Source organism: Ruditapes philippinarum, unplaced genomic scaffold (genome assembly GCF_026571515.1).
Source record: "Ruditapes philippinarum isolate M1 unplaced genomic scaffold, ASM2657151v2 ctg1051_1_1_1_1, whole genome shotgun sequence".
In the NCBI taxonomy this organism is placed as follows: domain Eukaryota; kingdom Metazoa; phylum Mollusca; class Bivalvia; order Venerida; family Veneridae; genus Ruditapes; species Ruditapes philippinarum.
This window is the reverse complement of record NW_026856855.1, coordinates 95,222-108,572: the sequence shown is the minus strand read 5'-3', so window position 1 is coordinate 108,572 and position 13,351 is coordinate 95,222. Positions and strand designations below refer to the sequence as shown.

Genomic DNA, 13,351 nt, shown 5'->3' with positions numbered 1-13,351 from the left:
ATTTATTGGGTTTTCCAAAACATTAAAAGGGTGAAGAAATTTAAAAAAAATTACATAACTAAAAAGTAAAAAAAAGAAAATTTAAAATTTTTTTGGGGTTTTTTACATTTTGGGGGTTAAAAAAATTAAATTTAAATAAATTAAAAAACTGAAAAAAAACTTTAATTTCATAAGTTTTTAAACCCATTTACCTGTGGGGACGGTTGGGGAAAGACCACATTGGCCCCACAGGGGGGGGGAAAAATATCTTTTTTTTTTCGCCATTTCTTTTTTTCATTCTTTTCTTTTGATTGTATTTTAATTTTTTGGAAAAAAAAAAGATGAATTCTCCCGGCTTAATTTGCTTTCTGTGGTCCAAAAAGGGCGAAATATCTTAGAAAATTTTAAATTTTTTAAAACCCCCTTCCCCCGGATATCCCGGGGGGAATAGGGAATTTGTGGGGTGCCCCCCAATTTACTTTTTTATTTTCATTCATTTTTTTATACATTTTTCTTTTTTTTTGGGTTTTAAAAACCCTCCCAAGGGTTTGGGGCAGTGTCATCAAAAAATAGGGCCCAAATTTTAAGGGGAGGGTTGGAAAACCAGGGTCCCCAAGGGTTGTTAAAAAATTTGGTTTTCCCCGGAAAAGCTTTCTGTGATCCGGGGAAAAATTTCTCCAAAGACATCCAAAATTTTCCCAAAAGAAAAGTTTTGTGTGGTCAGAGTTTTTCTTGATAAAAAATAAAAATTTTAAAAAGAACAAAAAAAACAAAAAGCAAAAAAACCACAAAGGCTAAAAGAAAAGGGAAAAAAGATATTCATTTGTTTTGCCCACAAAAAACCAATGATATGAACTATTTAAAAAAATTCATTCCCAAACAATGAAAAAAATTTTGGAAAAAAAAAAACCCCAGGTTTTAAAAAAAATTAATTTAAAAAAAACCCTTTAATTTTAAGTTAAATAAGAAAGTTTTTGGGGAAATTTAAAAGGGCCAATTTAAAAAAAAAATATTTTTAAATTTGATTTAAAAATTTTTTTTAAACCCGGGAAAAAGACAAAAAATATGAGCTTTTATTTTAAAGGGGGTTTTAATTTTGTTTTTAATTTTGGGAAAAATTTATTAAAGAAAAACGGGTTTTGGGGTAAAAGGTCATTGCATTATTTAAAAATAAAAAAAAAAACATTTTTAAAAAAACGAGAAAATTTATAAAAAATTAAAGGGGTTTTTTCCCATTTTTCCTAAAAAAATGTATTTTTCCCAAACCTTTTTTGGTATTGATATTGATAGTTTTTGATTGTAAAAAAAAGGGAATACTTCTTTTAACCCAAAGGGGGCCTTTCCATTTTTTTTTTTACCAAAAGGGGGAACCTTAAAAAAAAAAAATTTTTTCCATGTACAGAGGGTTTAAAACCAACAAAAAAAAAAAAATTGCAAAAAAGAAAAAATAAGAAAACCCCAAAAAGGATTTTGTTCAAAATATTTATAAGTTTTTGGGGGGCGGGTTTTTGGCCCACTTTTAACTGGGTTAAAAGGGGAAAAAACCCACTCTTTTTTTCCCACGGGGGTTAAAGAAATTTTTAAAAACGAAAAATTAAAGAAAGGTAAAGGCCCAAGGGAAAAGGGGCCAAAAGGTTGCCAACCCCCGGCAAACTTTAAAGGGCCCCGCCAACAAAAAAATTAATTTTTTAATATAAAATTTGGCTGATAATTTTTTAAATACATTTACTCCAAATTTCCAAAACTTTACTGAAACATAAAGAAGTAAACCTTTAAAAAAAATTTTTACTTTTTTTTTGAAATGTTAGTTTTAAAAACTATTTCATTTTTTTTGAAAATTTAAAACAAAAGGGTAAAACTATTTTTTGGACGGAAAAAACCTTTCTTAAAAATTTAAGGGCCCATTTTTTCAACTTTTAATTTTATGTAATTTTTTCCTTTAAAGGGCCCAATTTAAGATTTTTAAACCCAAGTTTTAATTTTTCAATTCCCAAGGGGTTTAAAAAATCCAAAATTTTAACTTTTTTACCTTTATTTGCTTTTTTTTATAAATCCAATTAGAATTAAACAAAAAATTTTTTATTTTTTAATCACAATTTTACGGCAAAAAAAGAAAAAACGTTGTTTAAACTTTAGCAAAAACCACCTCTTTTTTCCCTTCAAAAAAAGAGTACTGTTTTTAATCGAAAACTGTGAAAACCTTTTATTCGCGAATTGGGAAAAGATTTTCAAAGGGAAAAAAAATGAAAAAATGTTTTATAAAAAAATTCTCCCATAAAAAAAATAAAAAAGCCCCGTTAAAAATTCTTTTAAAAATTGAAATTTTTAAAACCGGTTTTTTCCCTTTTGGCGGGCCCATTTTTGGTTCAAAAAAAAACCGTAATTTTAAAAATTTTTTTAGAATAATTTTTGGAAAATTTAAATTAAAAATTTTTGGCCTTTGAATAGAAAACCAAAAATATTGCAAAAACCCAAATTTATTCGGGGAACATTCTGAAAAAGTCTTTTTAAAAAACGGGACAAAACGGGAAACCAAAAAAAAGCGGGGTTGGGGGGTTTCGGGTTTGTAAATTAAATTTAAATTTTCTTGTTTCCCGCCCTTTTATTTTTCAAAGGCCGAAATTCCCAAAAGGGGGGATTTAAAACTATTTTTCTAAAACTTTTTAAAAAGTTGTTTAATTTTCCCCTTATTTAAAAAAAAAAGGGTTTTTTCCCCCATTTGGGGCCAAAGTTTAAATTTAAAACCCCAACATGTTTTCTTTTTTTTTCCGAAAATTAAAAAGCGAAAAAAAATTTTGGGCGCCGAAAAATTTGTTTTTTAATCCCAATTTTAAGCTTTCCCATTTTTCATTTTTTTTGTTTAAAAAAAAAAAATTTTTATTTCTTCGGGACTTTTTAGAAAAAAGTAAAAAAAATTTTAATTTTTAGTTTAAAAATTTCCCTTCCATAAAAAAAATTTTTTGCCCATTATGCCCCCCCGGGGAATTGAAAAAAGGACCAAGGGTTTTCTCAATCTTAATGGGAAAAAAAACTCTTTTTGGGGGACAGGGGATTTTTTAAATTTAAAAAAAAGGGATCAATGACCAGGTCCCCCGTCCCAAAAAAATGGGTTTTAAATTTTTTGATAGGCACAAAGTAAACAAACCGAGTTTTTACTTTGGCCTTGCAACGTACAGAAATGTATTTGAAAAAGAGGGAGAGTAATCTCACATGCATAATTGAAATTTATTATCGGTATTAGTTACTTCCCTTTAACAGCGGATCTTCAGTTAGCAAATAAGACCCGATTGAGTACACATATTAAAGTATTTTCTTTTATGTAATTATGCAGATTTTTCATCATTTTTCCACAAACTCAATATATAAAACTAATACATATAAATGAACAGAAAAATGTCACATAAATTTGAATCCAGCTATATAAACAGCAGATTTAGTAACTGATGTATTCAAGATCAAATATCAATGTAAATATCGTCAAATATATATCGTGTGTAAAATAAATTGTCTTAAATTCTGTTTTTACCAATTTAGATATTACTAGATAAATATTTCAGATCAAGTTAGTTTGGTTTGTAAAAATTGGTTAAGTATATAATATGTATTAAATAAATTGTCAAAAATTATGTTTTAACTAACATATAGAGGTGGTCGCCATACGTTTCCGTAATGAAAGTGTTTATATTTTGCTGCCTTTAAGAAACATAACTGCATGATCAGTGTCAACTTTAAGTAATAAAACATCTACTATACTCTAAATCCATTATTTAAACATTATTAAACACTTGTTTTGACAGTTCTAGGCAATTAAAAATATATATGGATTTCTGAGGAATAATGTGCCTTAAATAACAGAATACTCTTTATTAACTGGTAATTTCATCTTGAAACGTTCATCAAATCTCGGAATCTGCATCAAAACAATAACAGAAACAACAACCACGCACTCGTATATTGAAATTTATTTTTAACAATATGGTAAATAAATTCTTTACATATATATAATATTATTGTAACATTATCAAAATTATATACAAAATACTCGTACTTGTTTGCTCACTGTGTCACTTTGAGTTTATGGACTTAAAACATTTAATGCTTAATAATCATGAAAATCGGAAAATGATATTTGATACATATGATATACGACTAAACTGGGTAGCAAATTGTAAGAAAAATCAAGGTCTAGAAAGTTACGAAATCCCCATATTAAATTGAAGGACAATTTTAATATGTTACAACCATAGACAATTTTTGGCATAATTCAATGAACTAAAATGGGTTTAATTTGATTCTTTGTGTAACAGAAAATACATTTTACTCCCCCGTCTAATTCATTTAATGTCCTATCGTGATAAATTGTCGTTAGCGGTATTATCTTTCCATTTCCCCGCTTGTCGCGTTTTGTGTCCCCAGCCTCCCCCACCCCACTTTCTTCCTTACAACCATTGTCCCTTTTATTCTTATATCGGCCCCTTTTAGTTCTTTTCATTTTACTTCATTACATATCCCTCCACTCTTTTCACCACCCTTGTGTCTTCTTCCCATTTCTAGTTCGGTGCAATCTGGGTGCCCTGCTGGTGTGACAGAATTATGTCGGGGTCTGCGGTCTGTAAACGTCGCCTTGCCATGTTGATCTTTATTTTTATTTCTAAGTGTTCTGTTATTTCTTGAATGGTGTTCTAAAACCATCTCAACATGTTTTTTTTGTTATTTTTTTTTTAATCGTAGGCAGTTTTTATTATAAGCATATTTTAATATTTTATTAGTGAAAAAAAATATTTATAAAAATAAGTGGGCGTGGTCATGTATATGTCTACTATCCAAGCCAAGTACCGACTGCCTTTGGTCCTGCCTAGGTAAAGAAATGAAATCTACATGTTAAATGGTGGCTTCCGGTGCATTTTACGTGCACATTTTGTAATGGAAAAGTGTCTACATATCTTTCAAAAAATTATGATTCATTTTTATTTATCTATTTTTATTTTTTTTCTTTGGGGGGATAAAAGATGTGTTTTAAGGTATATTTGATATATATATGGTCTATTGTTCTTTTACTTTTTTATACTATTTGTGTAGTTTTATAGTTCTGTTTAGGATATTCTCATATAAAATTTTTATGATACGAAGATTTATGAAGGTGAAAATCCCATTGTAACACGTTTGCTGTAAAGGTATGACTTAAACTTATTTATTAATTTTATTTTATTTAATTTTTTCCCAAAAGATTTGTTACAAACCTTAGTTGGAAGAGCGGGGGGTTCGAACTCGTAAAACCTGGGCAGTGTTAACAATGTGTCCGCTTTATGAGCTTGACACGGACATATTTCAGTTCGTTTAAGTTCATCGACATTTTTCATTACGGTCCTAATCATATTCCGCATAGACCTAAACAGACCTTGTTAAAAGGTAACATTTTACAGTGAAACTTAAACTTCGAGTTTTAAGCATGGAAGTCATATCCAGTTATCCTAGCATACTAAAGACTATCTTAAACAGTCTTATTTTGCTATTTTTAAGTAATGTATCTTTCACAAGATATCTTAATAAACATAATTATGTTATATTTATAGAACTAAATGGTTATACTATCATAAGAAATATATTACCGAAATGAATGGTTATTTTATAATAAGAAATAGCGATTATTCCGTAGAAATATGATACGTAATGTATTCGGTGCATGTAAACGCATGCAGTTATTTTAAATAGATCGAGTTTACCGATATGTAAATTATACCTGATCTTTCAATTTTTTGCAGTGAAACGTTCACTTTATCAAGGACGGTTGATCAAATTACAAGGTACGTGAATGTATTGACTCATATTAAAGTGTTAATTTCTTTAAATATTTCTGTTTGAATTTTATCTTGGATGTTTTAATTGTTTTCATACTAAGATTTCAAGAATAATTAGCTTTAATTTGACAAAAGGGACTCGTGCATTTCTAAACAAGTAAGAATATAAACGAAATGAAACGAATTTAAAATTAATAGTTATTATGGTGTTATAAATTCGAAAATTTAGTTGTGTTTATGTTATCTGCCTAAGTACCGGTATAATTAGTGGTTGTGTTGGTAATTTTCACTCCGGATCACGGCAATAAACCACATTGAATTCACCAGAGCACAGTTCATCCACATCAACGTCTCTGGGCAGGTTGTCAAGCGGTTTACCAGGACTAGTTGTCTCCACTTGTCTTCACAAGGAACAAATAACTTCTGTACATGCCACAGTAGAGGTAAATAAATGCAAATGGCCGTAGACAGGATTTCATGATCAATTACAACGAAAATGACATGCACCGTCCGGGAATCGAACATGGGTCGCCCGATTTACAGTCCAACGCTCTACCTACGGTTTTAATGGTATAATTAGATGTTTTGGAATATGTATACATGGTTTGCAAAAACAAAAATTATGTTTCGATCAAATTAAATCAGTTTTGCTTAGTTTAGTTAAAAGTCGTATCACTCATGCATTCCGTGTGAATATATTAATATATAGGATGGATAAGCTTCCATGTGGCTGCACTTCCGGTTGAATAAGACATCTATATGTTCGAATGTTCGACAAAAAAGGGAGATAACAAGCGGGGATTTAATTGTAAAATGTAGGGAGTAGGTTGGGTAAGGGGCCTCGGAGAGCTTAGCACGAATGCTATTATCTGATTCGTCAATGTCAGGTAAAGCCTCATGAAAAATAAATAAATCAAAGACTTTGGACGCGAGGAACACTACTCACGTTAAAAGCTTACTTCACGCATTCATCCAATTCAGCTAGTGACTATGACAATGCACCCAGTTAATATCATTTTAAATTTTGTTCTGTTGACTACTGTTTAAAACCAATTATATTGCAGCTATTTTTAGATCATATAATAATATTCATAAACTTTAAATCACATTAATAGGATGTCGTCTGCTGCAATCCTGAAACTGGCAGCCGCCGTGTCTAGCGGATTTTATCTCCATGGGTGCCTTTACATGAGTCTGATAGAACATCCTTCAAGAGCATGTCTACCAATTGAAGCATTTTTGGAACAATGGCGTAGAAGCTGTGAACAATCTAAAATGTTTTTCGTAAGTACTTAACTTATTTGAATAATATTCTGACGGATAGGATCTGCGAAATTATATTTAATAAGTGTATAAAGCTATGTATCTGCTGCAAAATTATTGTTGGACCTATAGAAAAAAATACTTTAAAAAAGAATGTATATACATAAATATGGTAGTTAATTTCCTTTAAAGCAATAGCAAAATCATTGCGAAACGGATAAAATAATAAATTCACGCACTGTGAATGATCACAATCTATTTACAAGTTAAATATTTATACGCCGGCAGTAGAATTTTTGTTAAAGTCAGTAATTGAAGTTACACAACTTGTGAAATATGTACTGTATACAGTATAAAAAGTAAGAAAGGGCCATATCTAATGCAGGAAAAAAGGAATTCAAACTTCCTTTGATCTTGCATAGTTATTTGTGTGGCGATCATACATGAAAATTTTATGTACACAAGGTCACAAAAAATGTACTGTACTATTGAACAAGAAGCTTTCGTATGAACAGTCTCGTCGCGAAATATCCCGCCGTCATAAACATTCTGCTAAGTCCGACCTCTACCTACTCGTCTTTTAAATATAATCAGGTGGTCATCCTGCTAAACTGATGCTAATCAACCGCTTTCTATGCAACTTTACGTGATCATAAGGTACATACAACATACTGAATGTCTATGTGTTCCTGAAAACCTCAGGGAACATAATTGATCTTTATGATACCTCACTACTATTTTATAAACAAAATATCTATAAATGTACGTCTTTTAATACTGAGTATTCTTCAAACTGCAATACTATACTTAAACGTCTACTTATAAACGCTATATTGAATATCTCAATAAAGCCTCACCTTTCCGTCCGCAGGTTCACATATGAAGCGAAGGAGATATGATTGCGTCAGATAATGTACCTGCCCACACCGTCATCCACACCCTACCATGACCGCATCTCAACCATCCATCTTAAAGATAATTTTAAAGAAAGTCACCGCAAAACAATTTAGTTTTCATAAATATAATATCGCTCCTCAGCCACACACTGGCAAGAATCTCCAATTTTAACACCCCGGCCCTTGCACCAGTGCACCCCAGCGCTACTCTCATCGGCGTCAGCTAACGCTATTCTTCGTTCTCACATTATGCAAAAGGCACTTATAACTCTCACGAAAAGATTACCAAAAAAAGTGTCAATAGTATGCATAAATAGCCCTTAATGCGTTAGTAACGCAGTAGGAATAATAGTTTTGTAATATTGAAAACTCAGTTCATTGACCGCACATAACATGTAAAATATTACTTGAATCTTGAATCATTTTACATTTCCTATCAATCGTAGTACATATTTCTGCTTTTGATTTTATTGAAATATTTCTGCACTCATCTGGAGGCACCAACGCAGCTTTCAAGCTTAAAAATTACTGTTTTCTTCTAAAATTTTCCATGTTCTATTTAAAAAGAATGTACACCTTTACATTAACTCCATTGTTTTTACCGCTAATGCATCATTTTCCCGTTCTTGTTATTTACCACACTTTTACAGAAATTGATTAGGTCTTTTGCAATTAGACAAAGGTAAATCCCTACCCCGCGTACCACTCTTGAGTAAAGAACATTTCAGGTAAAAAAATTTGCTGATAAATATGTTAAAACTACCCGCCACTTCACTCCCTCTCACGCTAAAAATGTAACTGACACAGATAGAAAACTTGACTAGGTGAAGATCGTCGGCTATTAAGTAGTAGTCCGTACAGGCCAGTCAAAAAAATATCAAAACTATTTCAAGTCACCGTCGCCAACACCCATTAGAAGCGCACCCCTCTCAGCACACTACACCTGTAAAACTCTCCTCACTGGTGGGTATATCGAGGGGATTGTCGCGGGCTATCGGAATCTCCCCGCAGGTTTAAAAAAATAACCATTTCTAAACGGCCCACTTCATGCTTCTCATATTCCTGTTCCTCTTCCTTCAGCTTGTTCTATTTTTGATGTCTCTTTATCATTCATCAACACCAACATAACACACTCTGGCAAATTACCTCTCCGAACCATCCTCTTTCTCATCTGTTCCTTCCTTTCGACGAATGATGATTACAGTACCCGTTACTCACCGTCAGCATCCACAGTAGTTCTACCCTGTTTCTATATGACCGTCAGCATACTCACACCTTGGTTCTGACTACTTTATGAACAAATAATTTTCACATTATCTGCTACCGCCTCCTAATTCACCGTACAACACATCTTACATCTCTCTGATAAACATTGATTATTAACCAATATAAAAACCCTCCCACTCTCTCTGAGATAGTTTAAGATTCCATAACAAATAAACGCATCTGGGCCGCGTCTGCCTTTAGCGCCGCGCGCGCGTGGAGGGGGGAAATATTAACTGCATTGTTATTTCACTTCCCTTACATTACCCTTTCAACCCATGGCCGCCTTCAACCATGGCACCCAAACAGCTCTATCCAAGCTAACGCTGTCGACACCGAACGGGGATAAATGTTTCGGCAGCATCCTCCTAACACTCCTAGCGCAACTAGCACCAGACTTCTCTGTACTAAAAGATATTTTGAAAACGTGGCTAAAAAGAGTGACATTCGCAACTCTTCTTCTTCTGTTTCTTCTGATACTATTTTTTTCGTAACAATATTTTTTTGTGTTCTCTTTTGTTTGGTCATAAATCTCTTGTTAGGTTTTACTAACACTGATAGCTTTTTTTACTTTCCTCTCCACTCACCTATTGCTTTTACAGCCTTTGCAGTACCATATTCTTTAACGCTTTGCATCTACATCACTTTCTATTTTAGTCTTGCCATACTATCATTTATTTTACGCTTTTCTTCGGCTACCACATATTCTTACCTCTTTCTGTTTTGTTTTCCTTACCTCCTTCTCTTCGCTACACTAATCTTTACTTCTGACGCCTATTCTGCAAGCTACGATGGCTTTGCGATACCATTACGCCCGGAGGCATTGGTAAACAACCACTCATTTTCAATTACACTTCGCCATCTGTAAATTGTACAGTACCCCATTTGCCAAACATTCGCAATTTGCAAAAATACTCACCATTTTGCATTTTTTGGGGTATCAACAAGATTAATACCACCTTTTAAGTACTCATATATATACAGAAAGACACCTAGATATTATCCTACTGTTCTGCATATATACAATGCTACATGCTCTATAATGCTATATATATATGTTTTTCTTCTAAATTCAGCTGCGAATCATACAGACCTATTTAGAATTTCTATCTTGTGCTATTCACCCTGTAATACACCAGCTCATTGTAACCGCAACCTCCCCTCTCCGCCCCCTGGGGAGAAGTGCGGTTAAAGAATGTGGTGAATGTCTCCGCTGTTCCGGGCATAAGGCAGTGATATGTTATTCTGAAATACCCCCGACAGGCGAAGATTTTACCTAGTGGTGCGGTCTTGGTTTAAAGTCAATTGACCCCTCTCCCCACCGCTCATAACTCAGCGCGCGCTGGCGCTTCGCCTGGCCGCATCATTCAATTCCCTTCACCAATCAACAGCCTTTCCAAATAGACACTACTATAGATAGTAGAATAATAATTTAAAAAATAATACACACTCCACGTATATCTCATACTCTAACAACTCGCCACTATTGGCATTCTAAAAAAAATGGGCCCGACAAAAGGTCGGCCCCGAAACCCATACGCTCTTCGCGGCCGGCCAAGAACCGCACCCGGGCCCCCGATTCACCAAACCAATGGGCCGAATACTCCTGACTCAACTACTAACTAGCTGCCTAGTCTTTCATAACTCAACTTATGCGCCGCTGCTCTCATGCAGATGTGAAGGCTGTTTTTTTGATTCTGCGCTCTCCAATATGTCGACGCAAAAAAACGAAAAGTACGTCCAAACACCTGTCACTCGAAAAACTTTAAGAAAATATGAAAATGCAAAGCTCAAAAAAATAATATGAATGCAAAACTGAAAAACCACCACATTATGTATGCAAACTTCAAAAAACAACTATGTATGCAAAATTCTAAATTAATAAATGCAAATGTCACTTTTATGCCACCAGATTTGTTATTGTGAAACAAATTATTATATATTTTTGGATATTTTTTAAGTTGGTAAAAATTAATGACACTTTTTAAGTCACTTAAGCATCAATCAAAGTATTGACCGCCATCTTGAACTCCAACTCCAATATTTCAAATGTCGAAGATCGAAATATAAGTCAGCTTCTCAGTATTGTTAAGAGAACTCGAGATTACACACTTTTTAGAACGCATCTGGATACCCAAAAGTGAGTTGATATGTAAGCATATTATACGGGCAACTTTGGGGTCATTTCTCGATTTTGACCCCACAAGTGCGGTTTGCACCCCAAGTGCCCGGCCTGCGCATTTAAACGCAACTTCTCGGGGTCCCGACCCTCCCAAGTGCGTTTGCACCCCCCCAAAGGTCCGCCGGTGTTACATCACGGTAAACAGTTTAATTATTTTTTTACTTTCATTTCCTCTCGCCCAGTCGTCCGAATAAATCACTTTCACATTATTGTCTGCGAGCGAAAAGGAAGATCTCTGAACTTGTTTACAGCTATGAGAAATTATGCAATAACTTTGATATTTTAGATCATCAAAATCATGTATTTTTGGGAAAATAATTATACAATCATTTATACAAAAAAGTACGTGTACAAACTGGCAAAATTAATTCATTATAAATTTCAATTAAAATACTAATATTTTAATATTTTATAAGTCACTTTCGTATTTTTCAGTGTGAGCGAAAGGAAGCTGAACTTGAATATAAAATCATGCTAAATAAAATGGGGTATTACTAGCATCATAATGATTATTTTTGACAATAAATATTATTGAATTTCTGATAATATACGTCAACAAAGAGTGTAATATTAGCAATGAGCGACTAAATTTCCATTTAAAAGCTTCTTTTTTTTATTTCTTATAAGACACTTCGTATGTTTTTTCAATGTGAGCGAAAGGAAGATCTCAGAACTTGTGTTTAGAAATTATGCAAATAAATGCGTAAATGATTATTTTTGATAATAAAATATAATGAGTTTCTAAATATTATTCGTCTGCAAACTGCCATTTTTATTGTAAAATTCTATCTAAAAGCTATAATTCATATTTTTAAAGTCACTTTCGTTCACTTTCGTAAAAAAACGTCACTTTCGTATTTTAGGCAAACCCCGATGCGTGTGAAAACCACGTGGTGTAAATAACGCATTTTCATTGGATGTTGTTTTTCTTTAGCAAGAACTTTAGTCACGTGTCTAAATAAAAGCATTTCTTTTTCATTTTAAATTATTTCATCACGTATTTTTCTCAAATAATTATTATAACTTAATTATATACTGATATTCGTTCATGTTAAAAAAAAAGACAATTCTCGCGAGACTTATTCACGCGAGATTAGGCCAAACAAAATGATCTTGTGGTTCCAGTAACCGGACCGACCCTGTATTTCCGCACCTTACCTAGAACATTTTATTGCAAAATTGGAGTATCCTATAGTGTGTATATATCTGACATACAGTTAAATTTTAATAAAATACTAATTAAAAAAAAAAATGTTTTTCCTATTTTTTTCAGCATGTTACCAGAACCTCAAGACCATTTTGTTTTGGCCTTATGACGTCAAACACACAGGCCAATTTTTTGCCCATGAAAATTTTATCTTAAGCTATGTTCTCACCGCCGATCAGATCAACTCGATCACATTAATTCCCCGATGAAGCCCGACCAAGCTGGATTAAATGCAAATTCACGACTCCTACACGACCTCAAGTCGACCATGTTTACGACTTCTTCTCGACGACAACCCGACCAACATCCCGACTTCTTCTCGATCACCTGGGATGTACTATAACGTATCGTATGTTCCAGCGATCACCCAGACCTATACGCGAGTCATACACGATCTCAACTAGACTAACTGGACCTCTGCTCAATCGTTGCCAGATTTCCACTCGACCAGATCGGATAATGCTCGAGTAGAAGTCGAGATGATCGTGTACAGATCGGGTAAGAGATGTATAACCGATGTATACCCGACCAAACTAGATCGTTACACGATTTATTCTCGATCAACTAGATCTTCTACTCGATCACTATACGATCGCTTCTCGACGTCTTATCTACTCGATCGCTACTCGAATTTTTTGACATGTCAAAAAAATTCGGGTATAGGAAGCCCGAGCCATGCCGATCGGTCTGCATGCGTGATCGGGGGTGGTCGGAGCGGTCTACCCCCGATCACGCATGCAGACCGAGCTAGACTTGTACCCGA

The 13,351-nt window shown here is 33.6% G+C and overlaps 1 long non-coding RNA gene across 1 annotated transcript; it reads right to left on the bottom strand.

The window, feature by feature from the left end:
- Window positions 1–12,223: 12,223 nt before the first annotated feature.
- Window positions 12,224–13,242, bottom strand: LOC132747918 (uncharacterized). Its single transcript, XR_009628177.1, has 2 exons — window positions 12,956–13,242; window positions 12,224–12,915 (listed from the first exon to the last, which is right to left on the bottom strand). It is a non-coding gene; the product is annotated as an uncharacterized LOC132747918 (long non-coding RNA).
- Window positions 13,243–13,351: the final 109 nt, after the last annotated feature.